Consider the following 23,467-nt stretch of genomic DNA (forward strand, 5'->3'; position numbering starts at 1 on the left):
CTGGATTCCAGTGGGGCAAGGTCTGATAACTGGGCTGATCGACACCACACTATTTCAGAGGAGAAGACCGAGGCCAGGGAGGGACATTCCTCAAGGTCCTTGAGGACCCTCACCAGGCCCAGGACTTGGGTTCCATGACTGAGCTCCCTGTTGCTGGAAGTAATCGAGGATCAGCAGTGGAAAACTTGTCAGAGAGTGATTGAGACTCCCTGGTTTCCTGTTTCCCCACTCGTAGGGTCTAAGGCTCAGATTCTGTAACCTCTACTCCTCATTTACATGCTGCCAATCTGCCCTCAAACATTTAATGAGCGCCCTGTACCTCGGTCTAGGTCTGAATCTGAATCCCGACTCTGTCTCTCACTAGCTGTGCAAGCCAGGGCACATAGTTTATCTCTGGGCCTCAGTTTTCTCGTCCATAAAGTGGGCATGACAACGTCTATTTGTAGAGTTTTCAGGAAGTGTCCAGCGTATGCAAGTGCTCCATAAATGGTAGCTGCCATCATTCCTTAGGATGTGAAGAGGTCTGTGGGTTCTGGGAAGTTCTGAGGACCCCAGAGTGTCCCTGCTGGTGTCCCATCAGCCTGGGACACCCTGGTAATGGAACTTTCTCTTGTGCAAGGAGACGGCAAGTCCCAGGTGAAAGGCAGGCCCCTTAAGAGAGGCGCAGCGCCAGGCACAGCAGACCTGCAAGGGTATGCACCCCCACCACCCAGACTGCAGCCTTGAGCACAGGGAATGTTCTAAACTTTCCAAACACCCAGAGAGACAGAATAGCCTGTCCATGTCACCCAGACAGTGCAGAGCTGCCCTGACTGAGTCCAGGCATCCCTGTGCCACAGGCTTGGTGTTTTGCTGGTTCCTGGACCACATCCGTTCACTCCATGCTTCCGCATCTTTGTCCTGCTGTGCCCTGAGCCTGGAACATGCCTCCTGCCTCCCAGGCTCTCCCAGTTCCAGCATTTTCTGCAAAGCCCTGTTGATGCAAAAAAATAGTCGCAAACTAAAAGTTGAGAATTATTTTTTATTCAGTGGGAATTTTTAGGACTTCAAGCCCAGGCACAGTATCTCAAGTAATCCTGAGAGAACTGCTCTGGGGAGGTGGGGAGTGGGGAGAGGAGTCAGGTTATATGGAAGCTTGCAACAAAAGGCAGGTAGTCTGAACATCAAAAGGTATTTTTGTGAGTTAAAGAAAATCAGATATCACAAGTGAAGGAATTTAGCGCTTTTCTACATATGGGAAGATGCAAGAGTCTGGGCTCACTGAAATCATTCCTTTCATAGCTTCTCAGCTATCTGGGGCCAGCATCCTGTGATTTTCCTCAGTGCTCACAGAGGGGAGTGGCTGCAGCCTAATGACTGCCTGATTGCAGGTATTGTTTTCCTTCCTGGTTTCCCTTTAGGGCCCAGAAAGTCACCTTTGGAGAACTGAAATCACTGATGACTGTGCCATCCTTGCTTATGGATATGGCAGGAATACTCCATTTCTCAGGCTATCCACTCCAGTATTCTTGGGCTTCCCCTGTGGCTCAGCTGGTAAAGAATCTGCCTGCAATGCGGAGACCTGGGTTTGATCCCTGGGTTGGGAAGATCCCCTGGAGAAGGGAAAGGCTACCCACTCCAGTATTCTGCCCTGGAGAATTCCATGAACTGTATAGTCAGTCCATGCTGTCGCAAAGAGTCGGACACGACTGAGAGACCTTCACTTTCACTCCATTTCTCACCTTGGTTCACAAGGCCCCTCCTCCTGGAAGATCTCCTTCTGTGGGCTCTGGAGAAAGTTTCTGGTTTCTTCTCAGCTCCCACAGTCCTTTGCACTGGGCTGTATCACAGCCTTATCTCCACCTCCCAGGCTGTCACCTTAATCACCTGTTTGTCTCTTTCCCAGTAAACTGGAGCGGCCAAGGACCAAGACCTTGATTGAGAAGCAGGTCTATTGACTCCAGGACCTTATCGCTCTCCGCCCTAAATTATAGTTATTTAGGTTCCTGCCTCCTTTCCCCATGCTGGCTGTTGAGCTCCAAAATGTTTTTAAAAGCATTTCATTGTTTTGTTAGTCAGTGCTTTCCCAGCAACAACTAGGCTGAGGCCCTTGATAACTTTAAAATCACAGGTTGGGGACACAGGTAGGAGAGGGAGGGGCAGGAAACGGCAGTGGTTCTGGGAGAAGTGGACAGGAAGCGAGAAAGGACTTGAAAAGTTTAAAATGTCCAGCGAAGGGACGTCCCTAGCAATCCAGTACTTAAGTCTTTGCGTTTACACTTCAGGGGGCTCAGGTTTGAGCCCTGGTCAGGGAATTAAGATCCTGCGTGCCGTACCATACAGCCAAAAATAAATAAAATACCCAGTGAAAACAGAGTCCATCCTGGATCAGATATGTCCCCCAGGACAGTGCCTTTCTCCAGCTTAGTCCTGGACCTGGTCCTCGTTTCCAGCTGCCCGTGTAGCTGCTGGAGAAGTTGGTGCCTGGTGGAGACCTCAGGACCAGCGGCTGGCTCCATGCTGCAGTGGGCAAGCCCAACCATGAGGCCAGGCCAGATTCTGAAGCCGGTGTTGACACCAACAGGCTATGTGATGGTGGGCAAGTTCCTATGCCCAGCTGAGTCTTGATTTCCTCCACCTTGAAATTGGACTAGGAACGCCTAAGTCACAGGGACCTTGGGAGGGTTAAGTGAGATGATGGAGGAAGAGCTTGGGGCAAAGGTGGGAGCTCTCTTTCTGCTGAAACCTAGCAGGACCCTGTGGGGCTCTTGGGCACAGAGCCTTTCAGACAGTTGCTAATCAGGGATGGGAGAGGAGGCAGAGATAGGGGAGGAACAGTCAAGAAATAATAGTGCAGACTTGGGGCAAGGTCTGGGTTCCCCCTCAAGAGATTGTTGTTCAGTGGCTCAGTCATGTCTGATTCTTTGCAACCCCATAAACTGCAGCATGCCAGGCTTACCTGTCCTTCACCATCTCCTGGAGTTTGCTCAAACTCATGTCCATTAAGATGGGGATGCCAACCAACCATCTCATCCTCTTTGCCCACTTCTCCTCCTGCCCTCAATCTTTCCCAGCATCAGGCTCTTTTCCAAACAAATGGACCAAGTATTGGAGCTTCAGCTTCAGCATCAGTCCTTCTAATGAATATTCAGGTGTGATTTCCTTTAGGATGGACTGGTTTGATCTCCTTGCAGCCCCAGGGACTCTCAAGAGTCTTCTCTAGCACCTCAGTTTGGGATAAACATAACAGTATCTTTGAGCTCTTCTGCAACACTAAAACCCTCACCAAATGGAAGATGTTCCAGAGAGAAGGTCATGATTTGATAACCTTAAAAAGCTCATCAGGAGACCACTTGAGACGGGAATGAAGGACTGTAGGCCTTCCAGACACACTGGTTCTTATCAGCAACCCCACCCTTGGACCATTGCTATAAAACTCCTTACCAAATCCCCCTGGGTTGGGACTCACAGTTTTTCAGGGCATGAGCCCACTGAGTTCCCCTTTGCCTGGCAAAGCAATAAAGCTTTTTGTTTCTACTTCACCCAAAACCCTGTCTCCAAGATTTGATTTGACCCTGGTGCACAGAGGCTGAGGTTTTAGGCACCAGAACCAGGGAATAAATCAATGAAGTTCAGAACCTCCTCCTGCTCTCACTGTGACCCAACCAGGCACCTACTCTCAGCATGCTCTCTGTCACTCACTGCCTTTCAGCCATTCAACAAACATTTCTGAGGGCTAATTAAGAACTGAGGACACAATGGGAAGCAAAGCCAGGAAGTCTCCTGCCCACACAGAGCAGAGTCCAGAGGGGGAGATACACAAAACCCAAATAAACAAGGTGGCTCTGACTAACAGCAGCAAGCATTTTGCTAAGTAAAAAAGAGCCAGTGAGGTCCCTGGGCCATCAGGAAGCCCCCTTCCACCTGCCACCCTCCACTTCATTTCATCTTGAGGACACACTTAGCAGTAGGAAGAAGATGGACTATGTCCATTCAACATAGAGGCAAACTAAGAGAGGTGGGGGATAGGTAAGACCCTCCCAAGTCCTCCAAAACCTTTCAAAAGACTAAGCCCGGCATAACTGCCCAAGAACCTGGGTCCCTTCCTCCTGAGGCTCTCCCACAGCACCCCCAGCCCCGTCAGCCTCTCCATCAGAATTCAGGGAGGCCTCTGCACCCTCTGAGCTCCACTTGTTTTTAGCAGTCCGTAGGACAGGGCAGGACAACCTTATCTATGGCCATTTTGCAGGTGTGCCAACTTGTATTTCACAGAGAAAGAACTGAGCCCAGAGTCCTTGCGGCTGGATGGCCCGGCCTGGCACCAAAGGTCCCTCTGTCTTGGGATAAAATTACAGGTCTCTCTCCCACGTGAAGCCGTGGGCTCCAGGAGGACTGGGCAGGGTCTGGGCGCCTGAACCCCAAGAGGGTCCTTAGCTGGTGCTCCGACATCTGGGTCTTCTGTCGGAGCTGCCCCGCAGCAGAGGGGAACTGGTGCGGGAAACCGTCACTACCTTCCCCTCCATCCAGCCCGCCTCAATCCGGGATAGGACGTGCTGAGCCTCACGCCCCTCCCAAGAATCCCTCAAGGCCGAGAGGTGACTCAGCACCCCGTGAGCCAGGCTTCCTCCGCCAGATGTGGGGCGGGGCGGAGCCCCCGGAGGGCATGGGCACCGGGGAGGGCGGGGCCGCGGGGAGGGCGGGGCCGCGGGGAGGGCGTGGTCACCTGGGAGGGCGGGGCCGCTGGAGGGCGGGGCCGCTGGAGGGCGGGGCCCCGGGAGGGCTGGCCGCCCCTTCCCGGCGCGGGAACACGCGGCCCGCCACTGCACCTACTCCGCCAGTCAGTACTTTGTTCCTCCCCTGCGGCTCCCTCCAGTTTCCTTCTCCTTTCCTAGGAGGGGCCTCTAGGTCTGTCCTGTCCGTGGTCCTGCCACCCTCACTTCCGGGGCATTCACGCAGGCGGGTGAGGGGCGGGCGGTAGGGTTGCTATGCTAAGGACTCCTGCAGAGCTCCCTCCTGCCATCCTCTCTGTAGTCCTGCCAGGCCAGCAGAGGGAAACTGAAGCTCGGAGACGGAGGTGACTTGTGCAGGGAGCTGAGATTCAAAGCCAGCTCAGTCTGACCCACAGACTATGAGCTTTCCCCAGGGCGGTCACGCTGAGTGGGGAGGAGTCCCTTAGGGAACTATTGACAGTCAACTTCCTTGTGCCCATTTTACAGACAGGGAGACTGAGGTACAAGGAAAGGAAGTGGCTGGAGGAGGAGAAACAAGACACCATGACATTGCCCTAGGACAGGACCATGTTTCCCTCTCTGCTCCTTCTTGGGGTGGGTGCTCTTGCTGACAGGGGTAGGGGTCTACCCAGAGAAGGGATGGTGAACAAATGAATGAATGAGTGAATGAATGAATGAGGTGCTGGGACTGCACTGCCCATATGACAGTTTTCATGTGGTTTTTGAGCACTTGCAGTGTGACCAGAGAAACCAAAGAACTGAGTTTTTCACTGGATGTCATTTTAATTTGTTAAAATTAACATTTAAAATCCAATATACTCAATGCAGATAGTGGAAAAGTTTGAAGCGTGTTTGGAATGTGTTGAGTATGTGAACCTACTTTTTCCGACTGCAGATTTTATGAAATCTAAATACAGATCAAGTACTTCAGATGAAAATTTAGCCTATGGATAGAGATGAATTCTACGCAGTGTGAAATACACACCAGATTTCAAAGACTCAAAACAGAATATAAAAGATCTCAATATTTTTTATGTTAATTACATGCTGAAATCATGTTGAGGATATTGGGTTAAATAAAAATTTAAATTTTGAGTTAATTTCATTTGCTTCTTTCCACTTGTTAAAACATGGTTACTGGAACATGGAAGCCTATATACTACCATGCGTAAAACCTACGGCTGACTCATGTCGATGTATGGTAGAGGCCAACAAAATACCATGAAGCAATTTTTCTTCAATTAAAAATAAACAAGATTGGGGGGAAAAAAACATGGCTACTAGAATATTTCATACATTATAGTTCTGTTGGAGAGCTTTGTGTGTGTGTATGGGTGGGGAGTGACTTGGTCAGGATAATTTCACACCTTTCCCAAAGAACTTTGCATCTTTAAATTCAGAGAGGCCAAGAGACTTGCCCAAGGTCACACAGCAACAAGTGGCAGAACCAGGACAAGAGAACATACATATCCTGAAGGTCTGCCAGTTCCCTTCCCACTTTAGGCTTTAACTGTAGCTTATCCAACAGGCCCACATCTAAGTGCTGCACCATTACCTCACTTATTCCACCCACCTCCCTAAGAGGGACTCTCATTCCTCCAGTTCTAAGACTAGCAAACAGAAAGGTTTTGTTCCTTACCCAGTTTCCTATGGTTGGAAGTCAGCAGAGTTGGGAGGCACGTTGGAGTCTGGATTCTGAAGCTTAAATGCTATGAAAACAAAGGGCTCCCCTGGTGGCTCAGTGGTGAAGAATCCACCTGCCAATGCAGGAGACACAGGTTCAACCCCTGATCCGGGAAGATCCCATATGCCTTGGAGCAATTAACACCATGCACCACAACTATTGAGCCTGTGCTATAGAGCCCAGGAGCCGCAGCTACTGGGGACTTTAGGAGATGGTTCCGGTCCAGGCCTGGGAGGGGACTTCAGGGAATGAGCTCTGGTTCCAGATCCCAGGTATGAGACTGCTAAAGAGCCAGGTATGAGATGACTTAAGCGCCAAGGGTGATGCAGAGAAGAAAGGGCATAGAAACAGTTACAGAGTCTGGCTGCAAAACCAGCTTATCAGACAGGCACTGGGCCAAAGCAGGGGACACAGCAAAGTCAAGACTCTCAGGTGGCAGCCACATCTGCACAGGGTATTATTAGAGGCAGAGACACGCTGGGGGAGAGTTGGGCCTGTTGGAAGGAGCCCACTGGGGAGGGAGCCCACAGACCATGCAATAGAGCCCTCCTAGGGGACAGCTGGACAGGAAACTCAGGGACAGGGGGTTTACCCTCCAACAAACCAGAGTTTCAACACGACCCTGCCTCTCAGTGGCCTCAGGACCTTGTGCTTATGGTTTAACTCCTCAAAGCTGCTTTGGCAGCCTCCCAACCCACCCAGGATGCCAAACACACCAAGTCACAGTGTCTTAACCAGACACGGCGCCAGGGAAGGTGTCTCCACCCAGCCTCTTCCATGGGCTCCCCCAACACTAGCTTTAAGAGAGGGACAGAGATCCCGCAGGGGAGTAGGCAGGACATGACTGCGTTTGTAGAAGGCAGACATATGATCAACTCGGAAGAACATGTAAACATAGCTTTATTGGGTAGCAATAAAAATTCTGCATACTTCAAGGAACCAGTTCTTTAAAACTGCAAACCACCCACACTCCTTGTGCCCTGTCCTTCTTTCCCAATTCTCTGTGACACTGATCACAGTATAATGTTCAGCGCTGGATCAGCTACAAACTTATTTTGCTGAAAACCTATCTCCTCCAATTGGAATGTAAGTTCCATGAGAGGAGTGAAGTTTGGGACTGTTTTGTTCACTGGAATCACAGTGCCTGAAAGAGCCCCAGGAACATGGTACTACTTACTAATAGTAAGTAATAAGTTGCTTCAGCCGTGTCTGACTCTTTGCAACCCCGTGGACTGTAGCCACCGGGATCCTCTGTCCACGGGATTCTCCAGGCAAGAACAATGGAGTGGGTTGCCATTTGGTGCTTGAACACCATCTATTCAATGAATGAATGAAAGTTCAGTGACAATAAAACAATGACTAAGCATATAATGTGGTGGGAGGGGAGGATCAGAGGAGAGGATGAGGTTCGGAGGCTGCCCATCATAAGGGCTATGCATTTGGAGCTCACTATGGACCAGGCTCTCACCCAGGGGCTTTAGAGAAAGAATTTCACCTAGGAGGGCTGTTAGGAAAGGAGGACATGATCCATTAAGTTCAAGTGCCTGGGTAGTGCAGCCCAGGTCTCAGGGAAGTCATCTTAAGCTCAGCTCAATGCCAGGTGAGCATGACTGCTACCTGGCATTGAGTTGGGGAAGAAGTGGGGGGCAGTACTGGTGGGAGGTCTTTTGGTTTATCTTGTAATCTGGGTGTCCCCATCTGCTTCTCTCCACCTCACCCCGATCCCCTGTTTGCCCTGGAGATAGTCACCGACACTTTGAAGCTGGCTGGTCACCACGGGGAAACTGGAAGCTCTTCTAGGAGTTTGGTCCAGTAGGGACTTGATGAGTTGGAAAGAGGCAGGCAGTGCCAGGCTGGTCCTGATGGATGCAGAGTCCCTCAACGGAGCAGCTCAGGACTGCCCATCTCCTCGCTTAGTGCTCCTTGGTGTGGACTGGAACAGTGGGACCACTCTGGGTTCTAGAACTGCCAGGACCCTGTTCAAATGTACCAACATCACTGCTTAGTGAGTGACCTCAAGCCAGGTACTCTCTCTCTGGACTTTGGTTTTCTGTGCTCACACATACACACACAGACACACATGCAAAATCTTTTTGTTTTTCCTTACAGGGTTAATTTGACTATTAAGTGACATGTATGAATGTAATGCTCCCTTTTCCTGCTTGAAACTTGACTTTGAAATATTTTTTTTAAAAATGATCCACACTTCAAGTGCTTGCCGGTGATAGTAGGTACTGAATAAATGTTAGTCGGGTGAATGAATAAAGAGTTACTAAACAAACCTGAGCTAACGGTAATCATATTTTGCTGTATAAAATTGCAGATATTTTTCCAGGCACGTATAGCTCACATACATACTTTTTTCACTGGAAAGAGACCGTTCCACACACATGATTTTGTAATCAGTTTTATCTCGTAATCTACTGTAACCGTTGCTCCAGAGCAGTAAATAGAAATATTGTTTAGGGTCATTTTAACAGCTGTGCAATGTTCTGTCGTTTGGATAGACTATCATATATTAAACTGAGCTCTTATTTTGACCTCTGGGTTAGTTTCATGTTACCACTTTCTATACAACCCAGCAGCAGACATCCTTGTATACCTATCTTTTCCGATGTAACTGTTTGTCAGAACTGATTTTAAAGTGATCTGGACAGAACAGAGAAGGAGGGTGGTGAGGATGTCACCTGAGTTTCTGGTGACAGAAAAACAAGGCTTTCTCTTGCTTCACAGAGAAGGCAATGGCACCCCACTCCAGCACTCTTGCCTGGAAAATCCCATGGATGGAGGAGCTTGCTAGGCTGCAGTCCATGGGGTCGCTAGGAGTCAGACTTGACTGAGCAACTTCACTTTCATTTTTCACTTTCATGCATTGGAGAAGGAAATGGCAACCCACTCCAGTGTTCTTACCTGGGGAATCCCAGGGACGGGGGAGCCTGGTGGGCTGCCATCTATGGGGTCGCACAGAGTCGGACACGACTGAAGGGACTTAGCAGCAGCAGCAGCAGCTCTTGCCTCAAGGAGCATTTTGGTGACAGGGTTCTCTGTATCCACCATCTCCAAGAAATATCCCTGTGAAGACACCAGAAATGCACTCCCCTGTGTCTGGGAGACAGCACTCCCCTGACTGTGGGGCTGTCTTACCAAGTCCCGGGAGGTAGGGGAGCAGTCAGCAGGGCAGGGGCCCACTTCTCATGTCAGCACTGACCACCTAGCAATAAAGCCACTCGGGCCTGAGTTGGAGGCCTGAGGTTGCCACTAGCTAGCTGTGTGTCTTTGGTGACATGAATCAACCTCTCTGGGTTTTGATCACCTTATCTGTAAAACGGCGCAATAACAGCATTTCCCTCCCGGGTTGAGGATCCATGGAGATAATGCAGTGATACCCACAGAGCGCTGCGCAGAGCCCCCAGCGCGGGCTGAGAGTTTACCCAGAGTGAGCAAGGTGTTACCATCATGAATCAGCCCACCGCCATCACCACGTGCCTCCCACAGTTCTAGACATCCTTCTGTTCTAACTCACAGAGATTTCAATTGGTCTTGAAACTTTGCCAACATTGAGAGAGCAGACCCTGGGGCAGGAGCGTATTTTGGAAAGAAACATCGTTTCTCTCATGAGGGTGTCCTCAGGGAGGGTAGAGAGCTTAGGTCTGGAGCCTGGTGATGGAGCCACGTGCCCCAGGAACTCAGGGTCCTGAAGTTACTTCACTCACTGAGCCTCAGCGTCCCCATCTATAAACCAGAAGAGCACTGCCTTAGTCCCCAGGCCCTCCCAGCTCTAGCAGCCTAACATTGCTTCCCCAAAACTTTCAATACAATTATCTGTCCCAAAGGCTGGTAAACTACCACCCACAGGCAAAATCCGGCCCAGTGCCTGTGTTCATAGGGCCCGCCAGCTAAGGGTGGCATTTACATTTTTAGGTAGAAAAAAAAAGAATAACTTTTTCAGGACAGGGGAAAATGATGCAAAATTCAAATTTTAGTATCTATAAATAAAGTTTTATTGGAACACGACCATGCTCCTTCATTTATATACTGTCTTTGTTCTAGCTTCAAGTTACTGAGGCAAAGTTGAGTAGTTGCCATGGAGACGATGCGACAGGCAAAGCCTGAAATATTTACTATTTGACTCTTCACACATAAAACTTGCTGCCCCTTGGTCTAGAGTTGACTTTTCAGATAACTCACTGTTTTTGGAATACTTTGCATTTTTCTTTCTTTCTCCAAAGGTCACTGCCTCCAAAGACCAAGACGATGTAGAGGACAAAATAGCACGCACAGACAATTCCTTTAGCTTGCCACAGCTGCAGGGGCAGTGCCCGAGGAGTGGAGAGCCCACTGTGCAGGTTTTGCAGGCTCTGCTCAGGGTAAGAGCACGTGAGTGCAGGGCGGGTTTGGTGCCATGTCCCTTCCCGACACACTCAGCTTGCAGAGACAAAGTTAAAAAATGCATCTTGGAAAGGCCCAAAAAAGAACCAAAGAAGGAAAATCTGCCCAGTACAGTGGAAAGCACATGAGCTTCAAATCAAACAGATATGAGTTCCAACCCCATTTCTCCCTCTTGGCTGTGTGATCTTGGACAGGTTACATAACCTCTCTGAGACTCAGCTAGTGTATTGGTAAGATGGGTAAATAGTGTCTAACTGTATGAGTCTTTTAGGAATGCTGTAGACTAGGCGGTTTAAACACAACTTTATTTTCTTATGATTCTGGAGGTTGTAAGTCTAAAACCGAGGTGTCGGCTGGGTGTTCTTCTGAGTTCTCTCTCTTTGGCTCGTTGATGCTGTCTTCTCCTAGAGTCTCTGTGGTATTCCCTCTGTGCCTGTCTGTGTCCTAATCTCTTCTACTTACAAGGACATCAGTCATGTGAGATTTGAATCCACCCTAATGGCCTCTTTTCAGTTTAATCACACGTTAAATGTCCTATAGCCAAATATTGTCACATTCTGAGGTTCTGGAGGTTGAGATTTCAACATACGAATCTGGGAGGGACAAAATTCAGCCCATGACTGACTTATAGAATGCTGGGAGGACTGAATGAAATCAGGAATGTTTAGCACCGTTTCTGGACTATTACTGAGTCTTTAGTAAATGTTAGCTCTAATTTTTGTTAATGATAATTCCTATTTTTGCTGGCATGGTATTGGCTCTACCAATACCTCATTGCCAGCTCTACCATGGCAACGGCAGAGCTATTCCACTGGGTGTGGAGGAGGAGACCTAGAGGGACCTCCTTAGGGTTGGAGCATCTCTCAGGTGGCTCCCCAGCAGCCCCACTGGGTACTGGCCTACTTGTCCACTTACTCACTGCACGCCTCTAGGGGGCACTGTTCACATCACTGTTACTAATGACTTGCGTGTTGATTAGGACAATTTTAGGGCTTCTCTAGTGGTTCAGATGGTAAAGAGTCCACCTGCAATGCAGGAGATGGATTCAATCCCTGGGTTGAGAAGATCCCCTGGGAGAAGGGAATGGACATCCCCTCCAGGGTTCTTGCTTGGAGAATCCCATGGACAGAGGAGCCTGGCGGGCTACAGTCCGTGGGGTCGCAATGAGCTGGACACGACTGAGCAACTGAGTGCACACTCTGACAGTTTTTCTGACAGGTATCGGAGGACAAGACACTTTTTCTCAAGTCCTCATGAAGTTGCCATGTGGCTCAAGGCACCATGGCTTTCTAGCCTGACAACATCCGGTGGAAGAACACAGTACAGAGAACAGAAACTTTTATGTAGCAGGCCCTCAACACATTTGTGTTGGATAAATGCATGTCAAGAGTACCCTTCCCTGATATTACACAGTGGATAAACTATAGAGGGTAGGGACATTTTCACATTTCTGTCTCTGCCCCTGAGGTGTTCTAATCACTACACAGTTTCTGGCACATAGTAGGTGCTCAGTAAGTATTTGTTGAATGAAAGAAATGAGCCAGTTAAAGCAACCATTCTTTCCTTTCACTGTATACACGTCTTTGGCGCGTGCCATAGGGACTAGAGATGGGGCCCAGCCTACTGTGTGTTGGCTACTAACTCACTCATCCCAGCCTTTCGTCTTCACCCTGGCTCACACCATCACAGCCCTGTGGGGTGGATTATGTGGAAAGAGAACAGGTTGTCAGTCAGTCCTCTTCAGTCCTCTGAACTCCAGTTCCTTTTCTGCCAAGACTAGTAGATGATGACTTAGCTGAGTGCCTGGCACATAGTAGGTGCTCAATAAATATCACTTTCCTTTTCCCCTACCCTAAGATGGCAGGAATAATTCTACCGTTTGCCCCAGAGCTTCCTGTTTACCCCTGGAGTTTCGGAGATGATGAAAGAGCAGAGCAGAGCAGAGGAAAGAGGAAGTGAAAGCGAGACCCCACCCTGGCCTGTGCAGCTGGACCGTGGTCCCTCAGCCTCTCAGCTGAGTCCACCCAGGAGTGTGTGGGGAGAAGGCAGCTGCCTCCACCCCCCTGAACTCCAGGAAGTGTCAGGCCTCAGCAGCAGACCCCACCGCGCGCTGCAGCCGGGGGTCACAGGTGGCGTTAGGGAAGCCAGGCCCCAGGGCCGCTGTGAGCCCTGCGCGGAGCTCCAGCCTGGAGGAAGCACGGGGCGCCCAGGGCCCGGAGCTGAATGGGCCCTTTCTCCTTCATAACAAATGCAGCCCTTGTTTGTAGGTTTGTTTGTGGGTTTGTTTCCCCAGGCTGTTTCTGTTTTCCGTCTCTTCCCACAGGCTCCGGCCTGGGGCAGGCGCCTCCCTGAGCTTCGAGATTTCCAGAGCATTGCTCACCTCTCCCCAGGCCGGGAACACCTGGGGGTTCTAAGAGGAAGGGGGGCCTTTCTCCTTCGTTGATGGACTTGAGAAGATAGTGTGCCCACAGAGGGAGGCCTGACCTCTAGGAAGCACTGACCGAGGCTGGGGTGCCATTCTGGGCGTTTGGCATGAATTCTCACACCAGCTCCCCCACCCCCTGAGTTGGGCATCCTTGGCCATACTTGGTGGATTGTGTCACCACTCATCTTGAAACCCTTCAAGGCTCCGTTTTTTGGCCAGAATGGGGAGCTTGGAGTGCAGAAATTGAAACCCGGTGGGGCTCCTAGGCCAGGGAGCTTTTCTGTTCAGCCTCCATGACCTTCCTTGAGTTCCAAGGAGCAGGTTCCAATAGCTGCTTGTGGGTGAAGGGAGGGGATGTGGAGACCAGGGAGGGGCAGCCTAGCAACAATAGTATGATCTTGCAGCAGAGTTCTGGTTCCCCTTCAGAGACACACAGAACAATATCTTTGAACTCTTCTACAGAAATAAACCCAACAGACAGAAGGCGTCAGCATTCTTCATTCCAGAGAAGACCACATGAGGCCAGCTTAAAGGAACCAGAGAAGTTCATCTAGAGATCACCTAAGAGGGACTTCCCTGGTGGTTGAGTCCACCTGCCAATGCAGGAGATTCTGGTTTGATCCTTGGTCCAGAAAGATCCCACTAAGCCCACATGCTGCAACAACTGAAGCCCATGAGCCCTGGAGCCTGTGCTCAGCCAAAGGAGAGGCCACGGCAGTGAGAAGCAGGTGCCCTGCAACCGGAAGGCAGTCCCCACGCGCTGCTACTGGAGACGGTGCACGTGCAGCAGTGAAGCCCCTGAGCAGCCAAAACTAAAACATAATATTGAATAAAAACTGTCTTAAAAAGAGAGATTACTTGATGCCAGATTAAAAGAGCTCAGGTCCTGCACACACTCTAATCTCATCAATGATCCCACGCTTGCTGCTGCTGCTGCTAAGTCGCTTCAGTCGTGTCTGACTCTGTGCCACCCCATAGACGGCAGCCCACCAGGCTCCCCTGTCCCTGGGTTTCTCCAGGCAAGAACACTGGAGTGAAAAAAAAAAAAAAAAAGAACACTGGAGTGGGTTGCCATTTCCTTCTCCAATGCATGAAAGTGAAGTCGCTCAGTCGTGTCTGACTCTTTGCGACCCCATGAACTGCAGCCTCCCAGGTTCCTCCGTCCATGGGATTTTCCAGGCAAGAGTACTGGAGTGGGGTGCCATTGCCTTCTCCTCCCACCTGTGAGCTATCGCTATAAAACTCCTCACCAAATCCTCCTGAGTTAGGACACACAGTTTTTCAGGACAGGAGCTCATTGTGTCCCCTTTTGCTTCAAAGCAATAAATTCTTTTCTGTTTCACCCGAAACTCTGTCTCCAAGATTTGACTCAGCACCAGCGTACAGAGGCCGAGCTTGTGGCATCAAGATCTTAGTGTCCTTCTAGCTGCAGTGGTTGAATGTGAACCCCAATCTAGCTGCTCTCCTGCCTCCCATCTCAAGTTAGGACCCAGACTCAGCACCTGCACTGCCCCATTGAGCTCCCAGCTTCTTCATTCTTTTTTTTATTTCCACTCCATGGATACTGAAATTCTCCCAGGCTCCCCAGGGCTTTGCTCCCGTAAAACAAGGTGGCAACACACAGACCCTGGAGTGTGTGGTCTGGATGAAATGAGTTCCTTCTGTGGAAGCCCTTAGGCCACTGCTCGGGAATAGATTCCAGCTGTTCACATTTCTTCACCCTCAGAAGCATGTTTCTGGGTGAGGCTTCCATTTTATAGATGTGGCCCCTAAAGCAGAGCAATTAGGTAACGGGACCAAGGCTCCACACTCCTAGAAATTAAGAGTGCTGGTGCTGGAATTAACTCCTTCTTGGAAATGCTCCACCCCCTGGCCTAGCCTGGATGGAAGCAGTGCAGGGGGTGGGAGGAGAGATGAGTCGCCAAAGCCCAAAGCTGCAGAGGACCAGAGGGCAGAAGGAGGCCAGATGCAAGGACGTTTCCACGGGAGAGCTGCTGCACTCGCTGACTGGTGAACTCCAAAGGAGTGTGTAGGAGCCACAACGTCAGCTCCATCCCCCCTCCTTTCTGGGTGTCTGTCCAAAACCCAGGCGCCAGGCCTCCCTGGGTAACTCAGGGGCCACAAATCCTTGTGAAGGGGTTGGGGAGGGGCTGCTGTGGCCCAGGCAGATCACCCATCGAAAACTTCCCTACATTCCTTTGACTTCCACCCAGGGCCGCCGAGCTGACTCCTATCAGCCTCCTCCACAGCCCCACCCCAACAATGGAGCATGCAAAACAAAAGGCCTCTGGATAAAGAGCGATCCACCAGGGCCGAGGCCATGCCTGTCCTTGAGCTCGCCCTGAGGTCTCATCCAGACCCAAAGACGGTAACCCAGGGAAGCAGACCAACCAGTGGGATTCTGCAAGTGTGATACCCCTTCTGGGGTGAGGGATGGGGTTAGAGGGTGGAGAATATGTGCGATGGGGAGACCAGACCAGGTCAGCATAAAGCACCCCAGAGGGAATCCTTGGACCTCCACCTGGTATTGTGGGGGGTCTTGGGCAAGTCAGTGAGCCTTTTGAGGCCTCCACAGCCTCCTCCATGAAAGGAAGACAAGACGCCCAATTATCCAGGCTCACTTTCCCATCTTTCTCCAGATCACACTCAGCTCAGAGCTGGGCACCTTGCCTCTATCACTTCTATCCCCAGGGCCCAGGCCACCCTGGCTTCTGGGAGCTGGCATTCATTGATGCTATTGAATACACTGTGTATGCCAAGCATTCTATGTAGACTTTCTTATTTCACACTCCCAGGCACCAATATGACCTCCATTTCACCAATGAGAAAGGTGAAACTGAAGAGAGGGAGTTGCCCTGATCACCAAATCAGTCAGAGGTGGAGTCATAATTCAGCCAAGCAGAACAACTCCAGAACCTACCAGCTTTGCCAGTGTGCTACTCAAGGGCTGCATGTGCCCGATAACTGGAACACTGAGCCCAGGCTGTCGAAAGGATTGAATATATAAAGAGGCTCACATAAGACCTGGTATATAGGAGAAGCTCAATAAACCAGATCTGCTTGGAAGAAAGCTGTGCCTGGCCCAGAATTGATGGATGCTGGATACATTCACCAAGTCCATGCATCCTGAGGGACCTTGGATCCAGCCGGATAACATCTTTCCCACTGAGAAAGTGGTTGTTGCCTCCTCTAATTGATGTTTTGTTTGACTCTAAGGTAGCACCATAAGCATAGCCGGGAGATGAAGGCTGGATCCTGGCAGCATTTGCTGGTCTCAAAAAAGTTGTTTTCTGATTCACCACTGGTTCATTAGAATTCCATCTTCTGAGCTCCACAGGGGCGGGGTCAGGGACCAGGGAGCATGGAACTGAGAACTCGATGCAGCGCAGCAGGAATGGTCTCTCTGGGCATTGGTTGCAGGAAAAAGCAACTCTTATAGACGTAGCTACCATCTGGAGGGAATGTGATGAGGTGAGGCCCTAACCTCCCCAGAGCAGCTGTGGGAATAATAATTTGTTGTTACTGCTGTTTAGTTGCTCAGTTGTGTCTGACTCTTTTGCGACCCCATGGACTGTAGCCCCCCAGGCTCTGCTGTCCATGGAATTCTCCAGGCAAGAATACTGGAGTGAATTGCCCTGCCTTTTCCAGTGAGTTGCCATGCTATTTCCTTTTCCAGAGGATCATCCTGACCCAAAGATAGAACCTATGTCTCCTGCATTGGCAGGCAGGTTCTTTACCAAGGAGCCTCCTGGGAAGCCCCAGGAATAGCAATAACAATAGTCAATTGTCAGTGTCTATTGAGCCTATATTACTAGGCTATTCTAAGCACTTTGCTTAAATTAATTCATTGATGAGGACATCGCTATCATTATTCCCATTTATAGATGAAGGAATTATGGCACAGAAAAGTCAGGTTATCTGCTATAAGTCACATAACAAGTAGGTGATGGAGTTGGATTTGAACCTGGACTTTGGGGTTTAGGGGTGTTTTATCACATGTTCTCACTTGCTGCCTCTCAGTCTCTGAGCCAGGCTTCAAAGGATTTTTTCAGTGGCTAAGGGCAGTCTTACATGGTACACATAGAACAATCTTTGTTGGATTTTTTTCTGAATTTTTCTAGCAATGTTAGATTAGCCCAGAGATGAGAAGGATAACTTCCCCAGCTGTTGAAGGACAGGGAGAGGAAAAGCAAAGACCCAACTTATATATTATCAGACTTCCCCAGTGGCTCAGACAGTAAGGAAGCTGCCTGTAGGGCAGAAGACCAGAGTTCTATCCCTGGGTTGGGAAGATCCCCTGGAGAAGGGCATTGGCAACTCAGTAGTATTGTCGACTCTCCAGTATTCTTGCCTGGAGAATCCCAAGGGCAGAGGAGTCTGGTGGGCTATAATCCACGGGGTCGTAAAGAATCGGATAGGACTGAACGACTAATGCACTTTCAACTTCATTATCAAGATTTTACAGGTGAGGAAATTGAGTCAGAAGAGCTGAGGGATCAGCTTGAGTTTCTAGCGCGAGTGAGGAGTGAAGCTGGGGTTCCTCCCCAGGTCCAGCTGACTCTCCACCACACCCCCCGGCAAGTGTAGACGCGCTTTGGCAGAAACGCCAGGCGTGTACCAGTATTCAACAGACCTTCCAGAAGAGAAAGCTCCAGCTCATTCTCTGTGCTTCCAGAGGGCAGGGCTAGTCCCTTCCTGCGATTTATAGGGAGAAAACCAGAACCCACCATGAAAAAGACTCCATGGCGGACAGTTCATCTTTCTCTGGGAAGAGCTTTTATTTCAGGGACAAAACTCTACCTCTGGTGGGATCAAGAGTCCAAGATTTGAACCCCAAGTTAGGACAGGATGGAGGAATACAATGTCTTCTTTTTGCGCTTGTTTCTGTCCTGTCTAAAATTGAAAGTGCTTCAAGGAAAATGCCCCCTGGGGCTCGTGTTTTCCCACCCAGCAGGCAGCAGACAGCATCTTGGCTGGAATAATATTATTCTGTAGATTCACCTCCATGATTCCCTCATAAATTCATGTCAACAAAAATCCAAGAGGAGCCCAGTGTTTATGTAAGGCTCTGGTCTTATCCTTCTCACTCTTAAGGACTTGTTAGGAAACGGGAAAAAAATGAAAATGTGCTCTTTATTTTTCACCTCTGTGTGTTTGTCTAGATGTTTGTGTGAAAAATTAACAAAAGGAACAAAAAAGAAGAGAAAAAAGATTTATGTTGCCAGGAATTGAATATGTCCTAGAGGTTGGTGAAGTAAGCCGTGGTCACTAGATAACACCCATCAGAGATCTGGAAGTTAAAGAAAGGTCAGAACTCAGTCTTATTCTTCGCCTAATGATTTGACTAGGGAATACAGCCCCTCTCAAATCTAGGGTTCTAGATTCATACACAAGCTGTGCTGGGGGTTTTCCCCCCTCCTAAAATGGTCTTAGATTATGCAGCACAGACTTGGGAATCACACACTCCTGTTCTCCCATCTTGGCTCTGCCACTTGGGGACAGTGAGACTTTTTTGGAAATTTGTGCCACCTCTCTCCACCCTGGACTCCTCCTCTTGCCAAAGAGGAAGAGGAGTCCTCCTGTCCCCTTTGGGATGACTGAAGATGAAATGAGGTGACATGAAAGGCTGGCGGGCTCATGGTATATTCTAAGATAAGTTAGTTCCTCTCTTCTCCTTTAAAAAAATCTTTCCCACTTGGATTCTTTTAAATTGTAAAACAGTGAATTCTCATTATATTTAGCTAGAGAATACAAAAGTCTACTTAAGAAAAAAAAGTGGATAATCCTCTTGTGATGGGGACCATGAGTTGGTTTATCCAATATCCAGTCTCCATTTCTTAGTAATAAAGTTTTATATTATTGGGGTTCAACAAAATAAATATCATACAGTTACTATAGCCAGCTAAAAAACTCCATTTCCCAGCCTTCTTTGCAATTAGGTATGGTTGGTGGGACTTCTGAGATAGATTCCTAAAAGAGCTTCTCCTGTATTCCTGCCCAGATGTGATGGCTGGAGCATCAGCTGCCATCTTGGACCACAGATGGTCTTGGGGGTAGAGGCCATTAGTCAAGGGTGATGAAACAAAAGATGATGCCTGAATTAACCACGCACCTACTGCCACGTTAGTTCTGGACCATATATTTCTGAACTTTTTGTAAGAGCCATGAAACCTATTTACTTAAGCTTATGGGTTTTTGTTTGTTTTCCTTTTTTTTTTTAGTTTTCTATTGTATGGACCTAGATATAATTATAACTAATAATTTGTCTTACCTTTCCCCCTCTTGACATGAGTGGTATTAGCAATCACATCTTCCTACAAGTTCACTATCACAGCAAAGATGTATGCTTAGAAAATACTATGCACGCCATACATAGTAATTGCTTAATATTTATATTAAGGTCAAGTTTCCAGGCCAGGGCACACAGAACTCTAGCATAATCTTTTTCATACTAGGCTACTAAATTATAGTATGGATATATCATAATTTATTTAACAATTTTCCTGTTGATATACTGAGGAGGTTTCTAGCTGTTTTTTTTTTTTTTTCTTCTTCTTAATTTTAAAAATAATTTTAAAAGAAAAGAAAAAAAGCTTTATTTATTTATTTTTGGCCATGCTGGGTCTTGTTGCTGTCCAGGCTTTTCTCTAGTTGGGGGCTGCTCTCTAGGTGTGGTGTGGGGGCTTCTCATTGTGGAGGCTCCTCTTGTTTTGGAGCACCGGCTCTAGAACAGAGGCTCAATAGCTGCTGCGCATGGGCTTACTTTCTCCGAGGCATGTGGGATCTTCCCAGATCTGGGATTTATTCCATGTCTCCTGCATTGATGTGTGGATTCTTTACCACTGAGCCACCAGGGAACCCCTCTGGTTGTTTTTCAAATAATATAAACCTTGCTGTAATAGATATCTGGTATAAATACCCTCACCATGACGCTTTCATTTTTCAGCAGATTGCCACAGTGGGGATGACTAGTTCCTGTTCTTTTTAAACCTCCCCACCCTTCTTCCTTTTATAGATGAAGCAAGAGAGGTCTTGAAAGATGATGTGCCAAATATAACAGCGGGAGACAATGACAACTGTACCTCCGGAACACTCCCCGTCATAATCCAAAGTCCACACTCCAATTTAGCCAGTGTTTGGAGGCAGTGAATACTTATTGAAGGAATATCTAAATAACCTTTATAGAAATAGTGCTCTACGAGTATTTGCTTGAACATATCTGGTGGCAGGGAGCTCACTATCTTTCTTCTCGTCTTTGGAGAATATCGCAAGTTCTTTCTTACATGGCGTTATAATCTGACTTCATGAAACGTCTACTTCCTGGTGTCAGTTTTCATATTTGGGTTTTTTTTTTAATGTTTATTTTATTTATTTATTTGGCTTTGCTGAATCTTTGTTGCGGCATGCAGGATCTGGCTCCCCAACCAGGGATTGAACGTAGGCCTCCTGCATTGGGAGCATGGAGTCTGAGCCACTGGGCCACCAGGGAAGTCCTCTGGTCTCGGTTTTGACTCCTAGACCATCTGGTCTACTTCCTTAAAGGACAGATGAGACTTACCAAGGTTGCCTTGAGAAAGGAGGTCAAAGTTATCTACCTGGGGCTCCTGATACTCAGATATGCTCATATATAGAGCATATACCATTGGTCTAGAAATGAGCATGGCTTTGAGGGTACAAAGAGGAATGGACACGACTCTGACCTGAAGATGGTTACTCCCCAGGGCTGTGTGGGGTGTTTCTCAGCAGTGAGCCTCATCCTCTGACAAACAGCTTTGGGATGGTGTAAAAACTCAGTGCTGACAACAGGGGCACAGTTAGGAGTGTCAGGAGTTAGGAGAGGAGAGCGTTTAGGTGGGGTTGAGGACTCATTTGGGAAAAGTAAACGGCTAAGCAAGTGGGCAGCCTATCCTCAACCAATGGAAAAAATCACTTCCTCTATAAATGCTGACTTGTTTATCCTGGAAAGGTCCCTTTCTCTTAAGCCATCACATTCCCATGGGAGCCTCCAACTTGCTCTCTCTCCTCCTATTTCTTTCTCTTTCTCTCTCTTTCTGGAAAAAACAACATTGAGAAAAACAGGCTGAAAGAACACACTCTTTAGAAGCTTTTCCCCTCCTGACATTCCAAGGGAGCCTGTTTGACTCGGTCATCTCAAAGTGGGATCATAACAAATAAATTTCACTGTAAGATACAGTATAATTCAGTTGCAAAATAAAAGGTAGATTTAATCATTGAAATCTGTAGGAATGAAAATTTTGTAATTTAATTTATCTTTGGCTGTGCTAGATCTTTGTCGCTGCACGGGCTTTTCTCTAGTTAGAGTGCTGGGGCTACTCTCTAGCTGTGGTGCGCAGGCTTCTCGTTGTGGTGGCTTCTGTGTTGTGAAGCACAGGCTTGCGGGCTTCAGTAGTTTCCACTCCAGGATCTAGAGCACAGGCTCAGTATATGTGGCGCACATGCTTGTTGCTCTGTGGCAACCGGAATCTTCCCAGATCAGGAATCGAACACGTGTCTTCTGCATTGGCAGGTGGGTGCTTTACCATTGAGCCATGAGGGCAGTGATAACGAATCTGCCTGCCAATACGGAAGACTCAAGAGACACAGTTTTGATCCCTGGGTCGGGAAGATGTCCTGGAGAAGGAAATGGCAACCCACTTCAGTATTCTTGCCTGGAAAACCCCATGAATAGAGGAGTCCAGCGGGCTGCCGTCCGTGGGGTTGCAGAGTCAGACGCAACTAAGCGCAGCATAGAGCCATCAGGGAAGTCCCCTAGGAATTAAATTTTAGGCAATAAAAGGTCTGGCCATACTTTGGAGTAGAAAGAACATAATGTCTAAAGTCAACAGGAAGAGTTCTTATATTGGAACCCTACCTTCACTCATGGCTGGGGGGTCCTGTCACATCACTTCTTATAATTTCATTTCCTTGTTGCAGACAGAAGATAGAATGGAACCGACACAAAGGAAGCCTGCAACACAGTAAACGAAATAAAATCAACAAACTAACCTCTGTAAAGTACTTGGCTCACTGGTCAGTGTCTATGAACTTCTCCCTTCATATTTTCATGTGATATTCAGTTCAGTTCAGTCGCTCAGTCGTGTCCAACTCTTTGCGACCCCATGGACTGCAGCACACCAGGCCCTGTCCATCACCAACTCCCGGAGTTCACTCAAACTCCTGTCCATTGCGTTGGTGATGCCACCCAACCATCTCATCCTCTGTCATCCCCTTCACCTCCTGCCCTCAGTCTTTCCCAGCATTAGGGTCTTTTCAAATGAGTCAGCTCTTCGCATCAGGTGGCCAAAGTACTGGAGTTTCAGCTTCAACATCAGTCCTTCCAATGAACACTCAGGACTGATCTCTTTTAGGATGGACTGGTTGGATCTCCTTGCAGTCCAAGGGACTCTCAAGAATCTTCTCCAACACCACAGTTCAAAAGCATCAATTCTTTGGTGCTCTGCTTTCTTTATAGTTCAACTCTTACATCCACATAGGACTACTGGAAACACAATAGCCTTGAGTAGATGGACCTTTGTTGGCAAAGAAATGTCTTTGCCTTTTAATATGCTGTCTAGGTTGGCCATAACTTTCCTTCCAAGGAAATTCCATGTGATATGGCATAGGCACATATGCTCAACATCCTCCCTGTTCTTGCTGAGTGATCAAGGATGTGTAATGGTCTTAAGAAGGTAATGTGTGAAGAAAGTGGATCAGAAAAGTCACAAGAGTGCACAGACTCAGGGGTTTCTTGAGCCTTTGTTCAAATCCAGGGATGCAGAGCTGTCCCATGAAGTTACCAAGCCAATGGGTTTGGGCTACAGGTTTGGTTCTCCTATCTAACATTTGGCTGATTGCATTGCTGTAAGCCAAATGATGACAGGATACATGCAATCAGTATAGTGTAAAGAAGCCTGAAGTCTTGTCCTGGTTTTGTTGCTAACCACCTGTGCGACCTGGGGCAAGTCAGTAATGTCTCTGAGCATCGAGTTCTTGCAGCATAGAATGGGGGTTCAAAGCCCTCCTTGCCCCTAAGAAGAAGTCTCATGGTGTCCAGCCAGGACTACAAAACACTTCAAAAAACTTAGCGGCGAGGATGGGACAGCAGAACATAGCAATTACATTTGTTAATATATCTGTTTGGCTGCTGTAACACATAGCCCCAAAGTAATAACAACTTAATGCAGAAATTTAAATTTAATTATCTTTCCCATAAAAATTTGAATAGATGGTCCAGGGCTTGTATGGCCACAGTAATCAGAA

At 48.3% G+C, this 23,467-nt stretch overlaps 1 long non-coding RNA gene across 1 annotated transcript; it reads right to left on the reverse strand.

The window, feature by feature from the left end:
* Positions 1-7,363: 7,363 nt before the first annotated feature.
* LOC122451257 lies at positions 7,364-22,161 on the reverse strand. The gene is made up of 3 exons (XR_006272352.1): positions 22,080-22,161; positions 9,304-9,465; positions 7,364-8,369 (listed from the first exon to the last, which is right to left on the reverse strand). It is a non-coding gene; the product is annotated as an uncharacterized LOC122451257 (long non-coding RNA).
* Positions 22,162-23,467: the final 1,306 nt, after the last annotated feature.

The sequence above is a fragment of the Cervus canadensis genome, chromosome 12 (assembly GCF_019320065.1).
Source record: "Cervus canadensis isolate Bull #8, Minnesota chromosome 12, ASM1932006v1, whole genome shotgun sequence".
Taxonomy (NCBI): Eukaryota; Metazoa; Chordata; class Mammalia; order Artiodactyla; family Cervidae; genus Cervus; species Cervus canadensis.